At 36.5% G+C, this 16,750-nt stretch overlaps 1 protein-coding gene across 4 annotated transcripts in view; it reads right to left on the reverse strand.

The window, feature by feature from the left end:
* The window catches only part of pcdh19 (protocadherin 19), a 175,837-nt gene that overhangs the window by 151,185 nt on the left and 7,902 nt on the right, over nucleotides 1–16,750 (reverse strand). The window lies entirely within an intron of this gene.

A 16,750-nucleotide genomic window follows, 5' to 3' on the forward strand; every position in this document is an offset into this window, starting at 1 on the left:
CTCATATATTTAACTCAGGTCCTATCCATTTCTTCTGATCATCCTTGAGATGGTTCTACACCTTCATTTGAGTCATTCATGTTTGATTATACTGATTGGACTTGATTAGGAAAGCCACACACTTGTCTAAATAAGACCTTACAGATCACAATGCATGTTAAAGCAAATAAGAATCATGAGGTCAAAGGAACTGCCTGAAGAGCTCAGAGACAGAATTGTGGCAAGGCACAGATCTGGCCAAGGTTACAAAAAAATTTCTGCTGCACTTAAGGTTCCTAAGAGCACAGTGGCCTCCATAATCCTCAAATGGAAGATGTTTGGGACGACCATAACCCTTCATAGAGCTGGCCGTCTGGCCAAACTAAGCTATCAGGGGAGAAAAGCCTTGGTGAGAGAGGTAAAGAAGAACCCAAAGATCACTGTGGCTGAGCTCCAGAGATGCAGTCGGGAAATGGGAGAAAGTTGTAGAAAGTCAACCATCACTGCAGCCCTCCACCAGTCGGGGCTTTATGGCAGAGTGGCCCGAAGGAAGCCTCTCCTCAGTGCAAGACACATGAAAGCCCACATAGAGTTTGCTAAAAACACCTGAAGGACTTCAAGATGGTCAGATGAGACCAAGATAGAACTTTTTGGCCTTAATTCTAAGCGGTATGTGTGGAGAAAACTAGGCACTGCTCATCAACTGTCCAATACAGTCCCAACAGTGAAGCATAGTGGTGGCAGCATCATGCTGTGGGGGTGTTTTTCAGCTGCAGGGACAGGAAGACTGGTTGCAATCGAGGGAAAGATGAATGCGGCCAAGTACAGGGATATCCTGGACGAAAACCTTCTCCAGAGTGCTCTGGACCTCAGACTGGGTTGAAGGTTTACCTTCCAACAAGACAATGACCCTAAGCACACAGCTAAAATAATGAAGGAGTGGCTTCACAACAACTCCGTGACTGTTCTTGAATGGCCCAGCCACAGCCCTGACTTAAACCCAATTGAACATCTCTGGATAGACCTAAAAATGGCTGTCCACCAACATTTACCATCCAACCTGACAGAACTGGAGAGAATCTGCAAGGAGGAATGGCAGAGGATCCCAAATCCAGGTGTGAGAAACTTGTTGCATCTTTCCAAAAAAGACTCATGGCTGTATTAGATCAAAAGGGTGCTTCTACTAAATACTGAGCAAAGGGTCTAAATACTTAGGACCATGTGATATTTCAGTTTTTCTTTTTTAATAAATCTACAAAAATGTCAACAATTCTGTGTTTTTCTGTCAATATGGAGTGCTATGTGTACATTAATGAGGAAAAGAAATGAACTTAAATGATTTTAGCAAATGGATGCAATATAACAAAGAGTGAAAAATTTAAGGGGGTCTGAATACCTTCTGTACCCACTGTATATTGCTGTGAGGCAATATAGATTAAAAGGAAAACAAAGCAGATTTTTATTTTAAATTATTATTTTTTGATATGTAAATTTAAAAAAGAATGCAATGATTTGCGTATCTCATAAACCCATGTTTTATTTACAATAGAACATAGAAAACTGGGGAAACTCACAATTTTAAAGAAAAAATAAGGTCATTTTAAATGTGCTGGGTCAAAAAAAAAAAAAAGTTAAACAAATGTCAACAAAGGGCTGGAAAAGTAAGCATTAGATGAAAAATGAAACAGCCGGAGGAACTTTTGCAACTAACTAGGATAAGTGGCAACACATCAGTAACATGATTGGGTAAAAAGTCCCTCAGAAGTAAATATGGCCGAGGTTTACCAATCTATGAATAACTATATCTAAAAATTGTTAAACAATTTCAAAATAATGTTCCTCAACATAAAAGTGTGAAGACTTATCCCATCATTTATAGTACATAGCATCACTGTGAACAAGAAACAAGGGTGAAAATCATTCATTAACTAAGGGGATTCATGATGCTGTAGTAAAAACAGATATGATTCTGGAATAAAATCACTGCACTGCCTTGGAAACACCTCCAGAAATATGTCATGCAAAGAAGAAACTGTATGTGAATATGATAGAAAAAAATGCTAGTCTTCTCTGGGCCAAAGCTCATTTAAAATGGATTGAGGCAAAGACAAACATTCAAATTTTGAAATTAAAAATTATTTTTGGAAACCATAGACTGTGTTCTCCAGACTAAAGGGACCATCTGGGTTCTTATCAGGGCTCAAGTCAAAAGCTATTCTGACTATAATAGCTGTATGTTGAGTTATTTTCAGAGGACAGTAAATCTACAGTACACTGCAATACAAGCTGCTAAAACATATCCAAGTTTAATTTCTATAGTATTGAGAGAAATGTAAGGCTGAAATGTGAGCGGTATATTTACTTTTGTAATATACTGTATGTGTGTGTGTGTGTGTGTGTGTAATATATATATATATATATATATATATATATATATATATATATATATATATATATATATATATATACACACATACACACACACACATATACATACATACTGTATTAAGGCTTTCAAGCGATGAAAATATTCAATCGTGGTTAATCTCATGATTCTTATGAGTTAACTTCTGATAAAATATTATAATCGATTGGCAGCCCTATACATGGGATAAATTATGTCTACTCTTATAAAAAAAAAAAAATTAAAATTACGCTGTGATAGGACTTCTACATTACTCTTGGAAGTCTTTAATATAGAACACATTAACAGCTTATCTTAAAAACATGTTTGCATTAAAACAATAAGTCACAGAGATATTTATCGGTACAGAGCCCAACCCTTGATGGTATCAACTTGGAAAGCTCTATAATGCAAATGTAAAATAACTGTAAATGATCATGCTCTAGCACTGGCACATTTGAGCTTTTGTTAACTAGTAAGCACTCTTGCGATTCTGATTTAATAGCATGTTGTGTATCTGTTACAACACCATTTGAAGCAGGGCAATAATCAGTGGTAGACAAATGCAACCTTGTTAAATCATTTCCATCTAGCAGAATTCATTCAACCTGCATAACAAAGTGCTCTCTCTCTCTCTCTTACACACACAATCTTTTCTTCTCTCTGTCTTTTTTCTCAGTGCATCTATTAAGTGAAGTGGGAATGCATGCAGAGTTCTCTGGCATTCGGTCAGTTCTTTTGCTTCTTTTCTTTACTTAAAATAAATAGTTTTAAATGTTTACAGTTATAAGTGAAACACACTACCTCTAAACAGCATAGAGTGGGTAAGAGTGAGCACCTTAACTTATTGACCTTTTTTGTCAATTTAGTAAAATAAACCCATATTTTACTTACAATAGGACATAGAAAACATTAAATGTCTAAACTGAGGAAATTTATTATTTTAATTTCGAATATGATGGCTTGAACACGTCTCAAATACTTTTGGACAGGGCAACAAAAGTCTGGAAAAAGGTGTTTTTAAAATTAAACAGTTAGAGAAATATTTTGCAACTAATTAAAACAATTGATTTATCTTAGAGAGGCAGAGTCTCTTAGAAGTAAAGATGGGCAAAGCTTCACAAATTGGTAAAATACAAATTGTGAAACAATTTCAGAATAATGTTCCTCAATATAAAATTGCAAAACAGTTGAATATCTCATAATTTACAATACATTATACCATCAAAAGCTTCAAATAATCTCTGTGCGTAAGGGACAAGGGCAAAAATCATTATTGGATGCCCATGATCTTCAGGCTCTCAGGTGGCACTGCATTTTGTTATGGAAATCACTACATGGGCTCATTAACAATTTAAGAAATCATTGTATGTAAACACAGTTTGCCATATCATTCACAAATGCAGGTTAAATCTATTTAATTTAAAGAAGAAGGATTGCATGAATATAATCCAGAAACTCAGTCATCCTCTCTGGGCCAAATTTAATTAAAAAAAATGTTCAGGCTCTGTTCAAAAAGCCACATATCTGATGGTATGGGAGTGGATTAGTGTGTGTGTGTGTGTTTCTTTCGGCGTCTCTTCCGTTAGGGGTCGCCACAGCGGATCCTCCGCACGTTTGATTTGGCATATGTTTTTACGCTGGATGCCCTTCCTAACGCAACCCTCCCCAATTTATCCGGGCTTGGGACCGGCACTGAGAGTGGCTGGGGATGGTTCCCTGACCGGGAATCGAACCCGGGTCGCAGCGGTGAGAGAGCTGCATCTTAACCACTAGAGTGGATTAGTGCCCGTAGAATAGGCGGTTTGCACATTTAGAAAAGGCTTCCTCAATGCTGAATAATGTATACAGGTTTTAGAGCAACAAATGCTTCAATCTAGAAAACATCAGTGAAGGCCTTGCTTATTTGAGCAAAACAAAGCTAACTGCACACTGCATCTTTTACAATAGCAGGACTTTGTAATAGGATAGTCTGGGTGCTGAACTGGTCTTTCTGCAGTTTAGACCTCCATTTGAAAACATTTGCCACATCATGAAATGAAGGACACAGAGAACTGTTGAGCAGCTAAAATCCTGTATCAGACACATATGGAACAACATAGTTCCTCTCCCAGAACTTTAGCAATTGTCTCCTTAGTTATCAGACGTATACTGACAGAAGGTGTGATGATACACAGTGGAAAACATGGCCCTCTCTTAACTTTTTTGACACCTGTTGACACATCATCAAATTCAAAATAACAATTTTTTTTTTCTTGATATACCTTTAAAATGGTACATATATATTTTTTGTTTAAATGATGTTGAAATGTAAGGTTTTTATTTAAATTTTTAATAGAATATTTTAAATTTTAAATAAAAAAAAGGGTCAGGTGTCTGAATACTTTCCAAATGCACATGTATATTAAACATATATTTAAACAAATTACTGTTTACAGGGAACATATTTTTTTTTAACTATGATATACCATAATACAAGTGCATGTTGAGCACCTAAACCACACAAAACATCTGTCATGGTTGTATAAGGGACGTTTCTGTTTAGCATGAAGCAGAACTCTAGAATCTGGTAGAGGAATACATTGAAGAAAACTTGGAAAAGCCATAAACAATAACAAGAAAAGTAACAGAGCTTGTAAAGGACAGTAAGTATAAAAATATAAGCATTAGGAGCAGGCAATTACACTTAGCCTTCAGATAAGAGTCAATGTTCTTGTGTAGTCCATAATTCTTAGAACTGGTATCTATATGTTGTTTCTTATCCTTTTTCTTATCAAACTCTTAATTTCTATGAAAGGCTTCATTCCTGTCAGCTGAACACAAAACTCTCAGGCTATCTTTGGTACAGACTCACCCAAACTGGACAGGTAAAGACTGGAATAAGACCAAGTGAGTTTTTTATTTTATTTATTTATTTTTTTTAGGTGAGCCTAACAACATGGCATTCTCACCCACAGAACTGTGGCTCATTCATTTTTTCCCTACTATGTTGTGTAAAATATGTTAATTTCCATTAGTTAAGTATTTTAATAAATACTCTGCCCAAGCCTTTTTGTACCAATATCCATGCCAAAATCAGAGTGCACTTTTTCTTAATTCTGATGTCTGATGTTGATTTAACTTAAGCTATTGGCCTATATCTACATGATTCCTTCCACTTTGATCTATAATTTACCTAATACACTACATGATTGTACATCAATATTTATGTTCGAAAAGTTCTCAGTCAGTGTTTATGTAGAATTTTTGCCAAATCTTGCCAAAGGTATCAATACCGTACATTGAGTATTAAAAGAGCTGATAATCCATATGAAAATGATAGGGCATTTCAAAATCTTGACAAAGGTAGCCAAAAGTCTGAATTAGATAATCTAATGCGCTTAATGTCAATTAACATCTTTCTTAAAAATTTTACACTTTTATTCTAAACTGAGCACAGCAACAAGACACAAGGTAACTATACTGCATCAGCAAGGGCTCTCCCAGGCAAATATTTCAAAGCAGACAGGGGTTTCAAGATGTGCAATTCGAATGCTTTTCATGTGCTATTCATTTTTAAACACAAAGCACAAAGAAGTTTGCCAAGGAATCTTAATTAAGCAAATGAAAGACATATCAGGCTTACTTCCCTACAACACTGAAAGAACTGGCTTGAACCAAGTAGGAACCAGGCACTGTACATCCATTACCATGAGTAGAAGTTTGACCAAAAGTGGTCTTAATAAAAGAATTGTGGCCAAAAAGCCATACCTCCGACATGGAAACAAAGCTTTGACACCCAACTATGCACTATGACTATGCACAACTATGCAAAAAACATAAAAACTGTGGTTCAGAAAAATGTTTGGCAGTGCTCTGCACTAATGGGTCAAAATGTTAAATATTGGCTGTAGCAGGAGACAAGGTGTTTGCTGAATGGCTAGAAAGCTGTACAATAATGAGTGTCTGTAGGTAACAGTGAAGCATGGTGAAGGTTCCTTGCAAGTTTGGGGTTGCAGGTCTGCAAATAGAGTTGGAAATTTGGTGAGGGTTAATGGTGTCCTTAATGGAAATTAAATTAAATACAGGCCAATATTTATTAATCATGCAATACCATCAGGGAGATGTCTGATTGCCCCCAAATTTATTCTGCAACAGGACAAGAAAAGCAAAAATACAGTCAATGTCATTAAGAACTATATTTGGTGTAGAGAAGATCAAAGAGTCCTAAAGTGTTGGTCTTGCCATATATATATATATATATATATATATATATATATATATATATATATATATATATATATATATTAATATTTTTGCACATCATAAGTAGTTGCTCCTAGCCCCTTATGAGACTATATGTTAATAAAACTTTACACCAAAATTATACAACACAGAAGCACAATTTTTAAAAATGTATACTGGTTATCTCACACAGTGATGTTTATTCTCGTTTTGGATACATTCAAACTAAAGCTATCAATAAAACCTAAAGCTAAATAAATATAATACATGTTCCCACCTTTGTGCGCGGGGAGGGGAAACACAGCCGGTACCGGAGGGTAGGGTCCCGAATGGAGCGGAACGGAACCCGTAGAGTACTGCATGCAACTGTGAGACCATGCAGCAGTACGTAGCATCTAACACATTCAATAACGAAGGGGAGTGGGAGTGAATGAAGAGCTTATATAGAAGCAGGGTGGAGTGATGAGGAGCTTCAGGTGTGCGTGATTAGGCCTGGAGCTCCAGAGAGAGTGGAGGCATGGAGAGCCACCAAAGGGGGCGTGACAGGTGGATCCCTGACAACATTAGAGATATACAGTGAGGAAAATAAGTATTTGAACACCCTGCTATTTTGCAAGTTCTCCCACTTAGAAATCATGGAGGGGTCTGAAATTGTCATCGTAGGTACATGTCCACTGTGAGAGACATAATTTAAAAAAAAAATCCAGAAATCACAATATATGATTTTTAAACTATTTATTTGTTTGATACAGCTGCAAATAAATATTTGAACACCTGTCTATCAGCTAGAATTCTGACCCTCAAAGACCTGTTAGTCTGCCTTTAAAATGTCCACCTCCACTACATTTATTATCCTGAATTAGATGCACCTGTTTGAGGTCGTTAGCTGCATAAAGACACCTGTCCACCCCATACAATCAGTAAGAATCCAACTACCAACATGGCCGAGAACAAAGAGCTGTCCAAAGACACTAGCGACAAAATTGTACACCTCCACAAGGCTGGAAAGGGCTACGGGGAAATTGCCAAGCAGCTTGGTGAAAAAAGGTCCACAGTTGGACTGCAATCATTAGAAAATGGAAGAAGCTAAACATGACTGTCAATCTCCCTCGGACTGGGGCTCCATGCAAGATCTCACCTCGTGGGGTCTCAATGATCCTAAGGAAGGTGAGAAATCAGCCCAGAACTACACAGGAGGAGCTGGTCAATGACCTGAAAAGAGCTGGGACCACCGTTTCCAAGGTTACTGTTGGTAATACACTAAGACGTCATGGTTTGAAATCATGCATGGCACGGAAGGTTCCCCTGCTTAAACCAGCACATGTCCAGGCACGTCTTAAGTTTGTCAATGACCATTTGGATGATCCAGAGGAGTCATGGGAGATAGTCATGTGGTCAGATGAGACCAAAATAGAACTTTTGGGTCATAATTCCACTAAACGTGTTTGAAGGAAGAAGAATGATGAGTACCATCCCAAGAACACCATCCCTACTGTGAAGCATGTGAGTGGTAGCATCATGCTTTGGGGGTGTTTTTCTGCACACGGGACAGGGCGACCGCACTGTATTAAGGAGAGGATGACCGGGGCCATGTATTGCGAGATTTTGGGGAACAACCTCCTTCCCTCAGTTAGAGCATTGAAGATGGGTCGAGGCTGAGTCTTCCAACATGACAATGACCCGAAGCACACAGCCAGGATAACCAAGGAGTGGCTCTGTAGGAAGCATATCAAGGTTCTGGCATGGCCTAGCCAGTCTTCAGACCTAAACCCAATAGAGAATCTTTGAAGGGAGCTCAAACTCCGTGTTTTTCAGCAAAAGGCCAGAAACCTGACTGATCTAGAGGAGATCTGTGTGGAGGGGTGGGCCAAAATCCCTCCTGCAGTGTGTGCAAACCTGGTGAAAAACTACAGGAAACGTTTGACCTCTGTAATTGCAAACAAAGGCTACTGTAACAAATATTAACATTGACTTTCTCAGGTGTTCAAAAATATTAATTTGCAGCTGTATCATACAAATAAATAGTTAAAAAATCATACATTGTGATTTCTGTATGATTTTTTTTTTGATTATGTCTCTCACAGTGGACATGCACCTACGATGACAATTTTAGATCAATCCATGATTTCTAAGTGGGAGAACTTGCAAAATAGCAGGGTGTTCAAACACTTATTTTCCTCACTGTATTTGCAGCTGTATCATACAAATAAATAGTTTAAAAATCATACATTGTGATTTCTGGATTATTATTTTTTTTTTATTACGTCTCTCACAGTGGACATGCACCTACGATGACAATTTCAGACCCCTCCATGATTTCTAAGTGGGAGAACTTGCAAAATAGCAGGGTGTTCAAATACTTATTTTCCTCAATGTATATCATTGGTTCAGTTTTGAAAAGTCAAAAGAACAAGTTGTAAAATATAATGATGCATTATCTTTTGCTGTAATTTGCTGCTCAGAATTATGCCATTAGAATTATACAACAAAGGAAGTAGGACAATTCAGCCCCCCACATGTTTATATTATTTTAGCAACATGCTAGGAAAGCTTACAAATAACGTACAGTATATTTTCTTATACATATATAGCAAACTGTACAATGTTTTAGATTTAACCATATAACTGATTTAAATGTAAAACATAATTTTTTTAAATAATTTCGATGCTATGCCTTTCTGATTTGATGCCACACCATAAACAGAGAAGGAACTCTAATTTAAGAATACCATAAACTAATTTCTCAGTTGTGGTGGCATTTTCTATTATGGAAGACAAGGCAAACATTTACACATTTAAGAAAAGGGGATTTACAAATAGTGCAAACAACCAGTGTTTAATTTCCTTTCTTTAAATATGATTTATTTAAAATAATTTCTATTACCGTAATTTCCGGACTATTAAGCGCACCCAAATATAAGCCGCACCCACTGAATTTGACAAAGGTTTTTATTTTGAACATAAATAAGCCGCACCTGTCTATAAGCCTACACTGAAACTAATGAACTTTACACAGGCTTTAACGAAAGACAGTGCCTGTTACACGGTGTAACGGGTGAAATATGTTGTGGCTCCTTTAAGAGCAGAGCGGCATTTTGGGAATAGCCTGTCGCCGCATTTTCCGGTATTACTGCATGTGTGCAAGGCCGAGGAATATGTCCTTATTATTTTCTCATGCTCATTTCTAAGTTTCTTTAACTAACCCGTAACGCTGTTGCCAAACCTGGAAACCTGTCTGTGCTTATATGATTTCTGTTGCAACTGGAGTTAGCGAGCTATCCCATGACCCAGACTCAACGCGTTACAACGGCTTGTATCTAAACAGTAGGCGACCAAGAAGTCATTGTTCACTGTCTTCCTCCTTCCTTTCACAACAATTTCTCTCTCGAGTTTTTTTTGGCTTGAAGTTTGTAAAACCGGAAAAAACCCCAGGAAAAATTCATAATAATCGATAAGCCGCTTCGTTGTTTAAGCTGCGGGGTTTGATGTGTGGGGAAAAAGTAGCGGCTAATAGTCCAAATAAATACAGTATATAATTTCCTATACAATCTGCATGTTTAGCACAATAAATACCAATTAATTAAAAAATAAATGTAAAAATATTTTTATTGTTTTAAGTAAGAAAAAAACAATAGCAACTGAGATTTTGCAACATTTCTCTTGCAATATCAATTAGGCAAACAAAGAAAATTCTTCCCAAATATATTGGGCAGCAAAAAGTTGCAAAATCTCAGTTGCTATTGTTTGAAGTAAACGTGTAAATGTTTGCCTTGTCTTTCATAATAGAAAATGCTACCACAACTGAGAAATTAGTTTAATTAAGGTGAAGCATGATTTCTTTTGATTCCTATGGGCCATAGGAGTCAAAAGAAGTCATGCTTCACCTAATTATACAGATTGTGTTGGGGGATTCTAAAAAATTTTTCCACACATGCTGTGCTGTCCAAAAACATTTTGTGTTAGATGAACAAACAGTGCAACAATACATTGACTATGATTAATATTGTTATTGTTCTACTAAATAAAGTACATTTAAAAACAATGAACCAAAATTGTGCCACATTTTACGTTTAATAAAGAAATTTTAATACATATTAAATGATCATCAGCAAGTGTGACCACTTTTATAAAAGCCCAAATTTAGCAGTTTGCTGGTCTGAAGCATTCATGTGTTTTACAAAGTCAGATTAATGGTAAATGCAATTATAAAAAGAATAAACAATTATAGTTTGTTTTTCTGGAAAAATTTCCTTTGGCTCTCCGTTAAACCTGTTAGCCTTTGCCACAGCTTTTGGGACTCACAGCTGAAAATGGATTTTCATAACAAATGAGATTCCTACAAACATTTATCTGAGACTATGTCTGAATCTTCTCCTTCCTCCCCCTGTTTGAGAGCCACCTGCTAAACACAGGTGGCCATTCATACTCTATTCATACAGTCTGCATAATAATTAATGGCTGACCATTAAAGGCTATTGTTATACATGTTTGGCTATTTATATTGATTTGGCATTCATATTGATGGCAAGGTAGCCAGACAAGCTATTGTTTTACAGTCATGGCCATTCATATTGATGTCCGGCCATTTCAATCCCAACAATACACACACACAAACACTCTCACACACGCTTACTTTTTAAGCATTTCTCCTATAAAAACAAATAATAAAATGTATAACATAGTATAAAACGTATAATAAAACGCATAACATAGTATAAAACTGTAAAGGGAGATATATCCTGAAACACTTAAATTAGAACTTTCCAAGTTTGTAGAATTCAAGAGTTATATTTATATTAAGTTTGTAATCTGGAGTACCAGTGTAGATTTATTCATTATTAGAGACTCAAAGCACTTATGGACGTCGCTCTGGATAAGGGCGTCTGCTAAATGCCGCAAATGTATATGTAAATGTTTTAACTTACAGATGAATAATAGGCTCCAGAACAGCCCCGCTTTTGACAATAACCAAACACTGAATATCAGCAAAAACACCGTGCCAACTGTCAAGCATGGTGATGCAGAGGTGAATAACTAGGCTTGTTTTACAGCCACAAGTCTTGGGCAACTTTTAATCATTGAGTTGGCCATGAAATATTCTATATACCAAAGTATCCCATGAGTCAAATGTGAGACAAGCTGTCTGACAGACTGGGTCCTGCAACAGGACAATGATTCACATCAGCAAATCTACAACAGAATGTCTAAAGAGAGTGGTGCAAGAAATGCCTGCAAACCTCAAAGATCTGAAATCAGAAAATGCACTGGCTAGACACACCAAGAGGTGTTCTTGATCGGTCTTGTCATAAAATCCCAGGTACAAATGCAGGTAAAAAAAATGGTACCAAGAACTGTCTTGAGAACAACATCACTAATTCAGGCTTGTAGTCAAGGGATGTTTGTCAATATTAGATTAAGTACAATGCATTTTGTGGTCAGCAGGTGTACCAGCAGTTTTAATGAAGTGGCCAAGAAAAGAAAATCAGAAAATACCCAGATGTTGGATATCACACACTTTTATTTTGCTCCTTTCAATATGAGAACTACACAATCTTAAATTAGAGCTCACCTTAAACAATTAGCAGCATTACTTTTCTTTTTAATATATTAAAAAGCTAAGACAGATAGAGGTTCTGTAATCCTGCTTCCCAGTTGCTTTTATTGGTTGAAAAATAAATAAATATGCTAACACGTTTGCATATACAATGCTCCATAATTACTTGTCAAGTTGGTGACCAGAATAAAACATTGCATGTCTCTACACACAGCAATGAACAAGGTACCAGCAATACCACATGGTAAACAGCATTTAAAATTTATGACAAGATATACTTTTAAAAAACTGAACATGCAACTCCAGAAACCATGTCACAGTAAATGTTGGTCCGGGAGCTGATTTATATATTATATACAGTGGTGTGAAAAAGTGTCCTGATTTCTTTCTTTTTTTTCATGTTTGCCACAAGATGCAGCACTCTCACCGATGCGATCCGGGTTCGATTCCCGGTCAGGGAAACATCCCCAGCCACTCTTAGTGCCGGTCCCAAGCCCGGATAAATTGGGGAGGGTTGCGTTAGGAAGGGCATCCAGCGTAAAACATGTGCCAAATCAAACGTGCGGAGGATCCGCTGTGGCGACCCCTAACGGGAGAAGCCGAAAGAAAGTTTTTTTTTCATGTTTGCCACACTTTAATGTTTCAGATCATTAAACTAATACAAATATTAGTAAAAGATAACACAACTGAACACAACATGCAGTTTTTAAAGAAAGGTTTTTATTATTAAGGGAAAACTAAATCCAAAACTACATGGCCCTGTGTGAAAAAGTGTTTGCCCCCTGTTAAAACTGTGGTTTATTACACCTGAATTCAATTTCTCTAGCCACCCCCAGGCCTGATTATTGCCACATCTGTTCGCAATCAAGAAATCTCTTAAATAGGACCTGCCTGACAAAGTGAAGTAGACCAAAAGATCCTCAAAAACTAGACATCATCCCGAGATCCAAAAGAATTCAGAAACAAATGAGAAAAAAAGTAATTGAGAGCTATCAAAAGGTTATTAATACATTTCTAAAGCGTTGGGACTCCAGCAAACCACATTGAGAGCCATTATTATTTACAAAATTCCAAAAATATGGAACAGTGGAAAACTTTCCAGAAGAAGATTACCACAAGAGCACAGTGACAACTCATCCAAGAGGTCACAAAAGACCCCACAACAACATCCAAAGAACTGCAGGCATACTTGCCTCAGTTAAGGTCAGTGTTTATGACTCCACCATAAGAATTAGACTGGGCAAAAATTGTCTGCTGCATGGCAAAATTCCAAGACGAAAACCGCTGCTGAGAAAAAAAAAACATAAAGGCTTAATGATCCTCAAGACTTTTGGGAAAATACTCTGTGGACTGATGAGACAAAAGTTAAACTTTTTGGAAGGTGTTTGTCCCATTTACGTCTGGCGTAAAAGTAACACCGCATTTAAAAAAAAGAACCTCATACCAACAGTAAAATATGGTGGTGGTAGTGTGATGGTATGGGGCTGTTTTGCTGCTTCAGGTCCTGGAAGACTAGCTGTGATAAATGGAACCATGAATTCAGCTGTTTACCAAAAAATCCTGAAGGAGAATGTCTGGCCATCTGTTCCTGACCTCAAGCTGAAGCAAACTTGGGTTTTGCAGCAAAACAAAATCCTGACCGAAATCCTTTTGAGATGCTGTAGCATGACCTTTAAAAGGCTGAATTACAACAATTCTGCATTGATGAGTAGACCAAAATTCCTCCACAGCGCTTTAACAGACTCATTGCAAGTTATCGCAAATGCTTGATTGCACATGTTGCTGCTAAAGGTGGCCCAACCAGTTATTAAGTTTAGGGGGCAAACACTTTTTCACACAGGGCCATGTAGTTTTGGATTTTGTTTTCCCTCAATAATAAAAACCTTCATTTAAAAACTGCATGTTGTGTTCAGTTGTGTTATCTTTTACTAATATTTAAATTAGTGTGATGATCTGAAACATTAAAGCGTGACAAACATGCAAAATAAATAAGAAATCGGGACAACACTTTTTTACACCACTGTATATGATATATTATTTGTTACAGAAAGATCAAAAAGGTTTGCTGAACACTATCAGAACCTAATAAAACTGAAATTTATTCAGAGTCTTGTTTCTAGTCAAAATTGAATCCTTTAATCAGTATTTCTTTATATTGCTTGTAAGATTTTGAGAGATTTTCAATGTATTCGTTATATTTTAGAAAACTAATGTAATATTGAGCTCTGTGTACAGCATGTAGTCAGTGTGGGATATGGTGGCTCAGTAAATGAAAACATTTCTCTTGATTGTCCAAAAAAATGTAATGTTAGAAATTTGGATTTATTTGTTGCTCAGTCAGAAAGTCAGGCTAAAACATAATGGTAATATTCGTATCATGTTAATCTACCGTTATTTCCGGACTATTAAGCGCACCCAAATATTAGCCGCACACACTGAATTTTACAAAGATTTTTATTTTGAACATAAATATGCCCCACCTGTCTATAAGAAGCAGGTGCCTACATTGAAACTAATGAACTTTACACAGGCTTCAACGAAAGACAGTGTCTGTTACACGGCTTGTATCTAAACAGTAGCCTACCAAGAAAGTCATTGTTCACTGTCTTCCTCCTTCCCTTCACAACAATTTTTCTCGGGAGTTTATCTTTTTACATCGTCATGCGTTTAAAAATCACCATCGGTGAATCTTTTCTTGCGATGCCGTGCAGCTCAGAACACAGGTGAAGTGCGTTTTTTTATGCCCGGTTGTTATCAGCGTGACGAATGATTCGCCTTTCCTGTTGACAGTCTGAATGAGCGGCAGGTCAAACGTCAGAGGAACATCATCCATAATTAGGATTCAGCTGAACCCGTTCGGCAATTTCATTTGTCTAATGTTATGGGGCTCAGTTTTTTGGCTTGAAGCTTGTGAAACCGGGAAAAACCCGGAAAAATCCATATATTAGTTGCTTCGTTGTTTAAGCCGTGGGGTTCAAAGCGTAGGAAAAGAGTAGTGGCTTATAGTCCGGAAAATACGGTAGCTCTTTTTAAGTGCCTTGAGCAGGTCTGCCAGGTTTCCCATGTATAATATTAATGAATTGCAGATGTATACTGTAAATAGGGAATGCACACCACTGTTAATTTGCTTCCCACATAAAGACAGACAAAAACTTATCATTTTACCTTTGCTCAGAGATGGGAAGTAACAAAGTACAAATACTTTGTTACTGTACTTAAGTAGTAAGTATCAGTACTTCACTATTTATTTTTTAAATTTTTTTGGACAACTTATTACTTTCACTTATTAAAATTTTTAACACAAATATTTGTACTTTCTTTTTCTTACATTTTCAAACAAGTCTTGTTAATTTAGTTTTTATCTACACCGTTTTCAGCCCATCAACCTATTTCCTGTCATTGTGCCGCCTTTTCAACCTACCCCTGGTGCGTTATTTCCTGGCCATCACGCACCACAGATTTGGGCTAGGCTATGAAGCGAGCAACAAGCAAGGCAGAAGGCAACAAGAAGTATGGCTAATGTGGATGAGACAGAGGGAGTCAGCAATGTAAACATGACTGAGAACAGAGACATTCTGATCACCTGATCATCATCTTCTCTCTGTTTATGTTGATCAGCATGGAAACATTAATTAGGTAACAAAATATGAAATTATTTTCTTTTGTATTCATATATTAATATGATGTGAGGTCCAGGTACAAGCGTGGCAATAAAACAGGTACTGCTAATGGCTACTTAAGTACATGTAAGAGCCAATACTGCTTTACTTTAACACGAGTAAAAAAGTGTAGTCAGTACTTCAACTTTTAACAGAGTCTTTTAAAACATAAGTATCTGTACTTCTACTTGAGAGAAGAATGTGTGTACTTTTGCCATCTCTGCCTTTGCTCATGGGCAGTTGCAGTTTAGGGTAGAAAATGTGCTTAAACTGTTCTTTAACACAAGGTCAAAGGTAAAAACTTTTTTAGTTTTGTCCAGAGAAATCCCAATCCTTTAAGCTGGCAAGCAAAAAAAATAAACAATAATAATAATAAATATAGTAATAAAAGATACAGCTGCAACTAATGATTATTTTGATAACCGATTAATCGGATGATTACTATGTTAATTGGATAAAAAACCTAAAATTTTAATTAGATGTTTTGCTTATTATAACTATATAAATCCCTGATTCAGGGTATTATGTATAAAAGTGTCCTTTAAAAAATGCAGAAGCGACATACTGAGTTTAACTATCTTTATTTTTGACATTTTATAAAGCTTATAATGGCTGCTTGTTAAGGAGTGCATGGGGGATTACTTCTTGAACAGATTCACTCATGCTGGTTTGTTTCTTCTGTAAAAAGAAAGAAAAAAACTCAGCATTTAGTTTGTGCAAATCAACATTTGTATTGTTTTTAATGATAATTGCAGATGACAAGTTGACAACCATGCTTAAACTAATAAATATAAAATATAATACAACATTGCTTTAACAAATTTTGTCAGACAATTTGTTCAGTTCTGATTATATAAGCATCTAGAATATATAATTAATTAAATGTTATATAATAATAATTAAATGATATGCATAAATTAAATATGCATA

This window comes from Silurus aristotelis, assembly GCF_946808225.1.
Source record: "Silurus aristotelis genome assembly, chromosome: 14".
Classification (NCBI taxonomy): Eukaryota; Metazoa; Chordata; class Actinopteri; order Siluriformes; family Siluridae; genus Silurus; species Silurus aristotelis.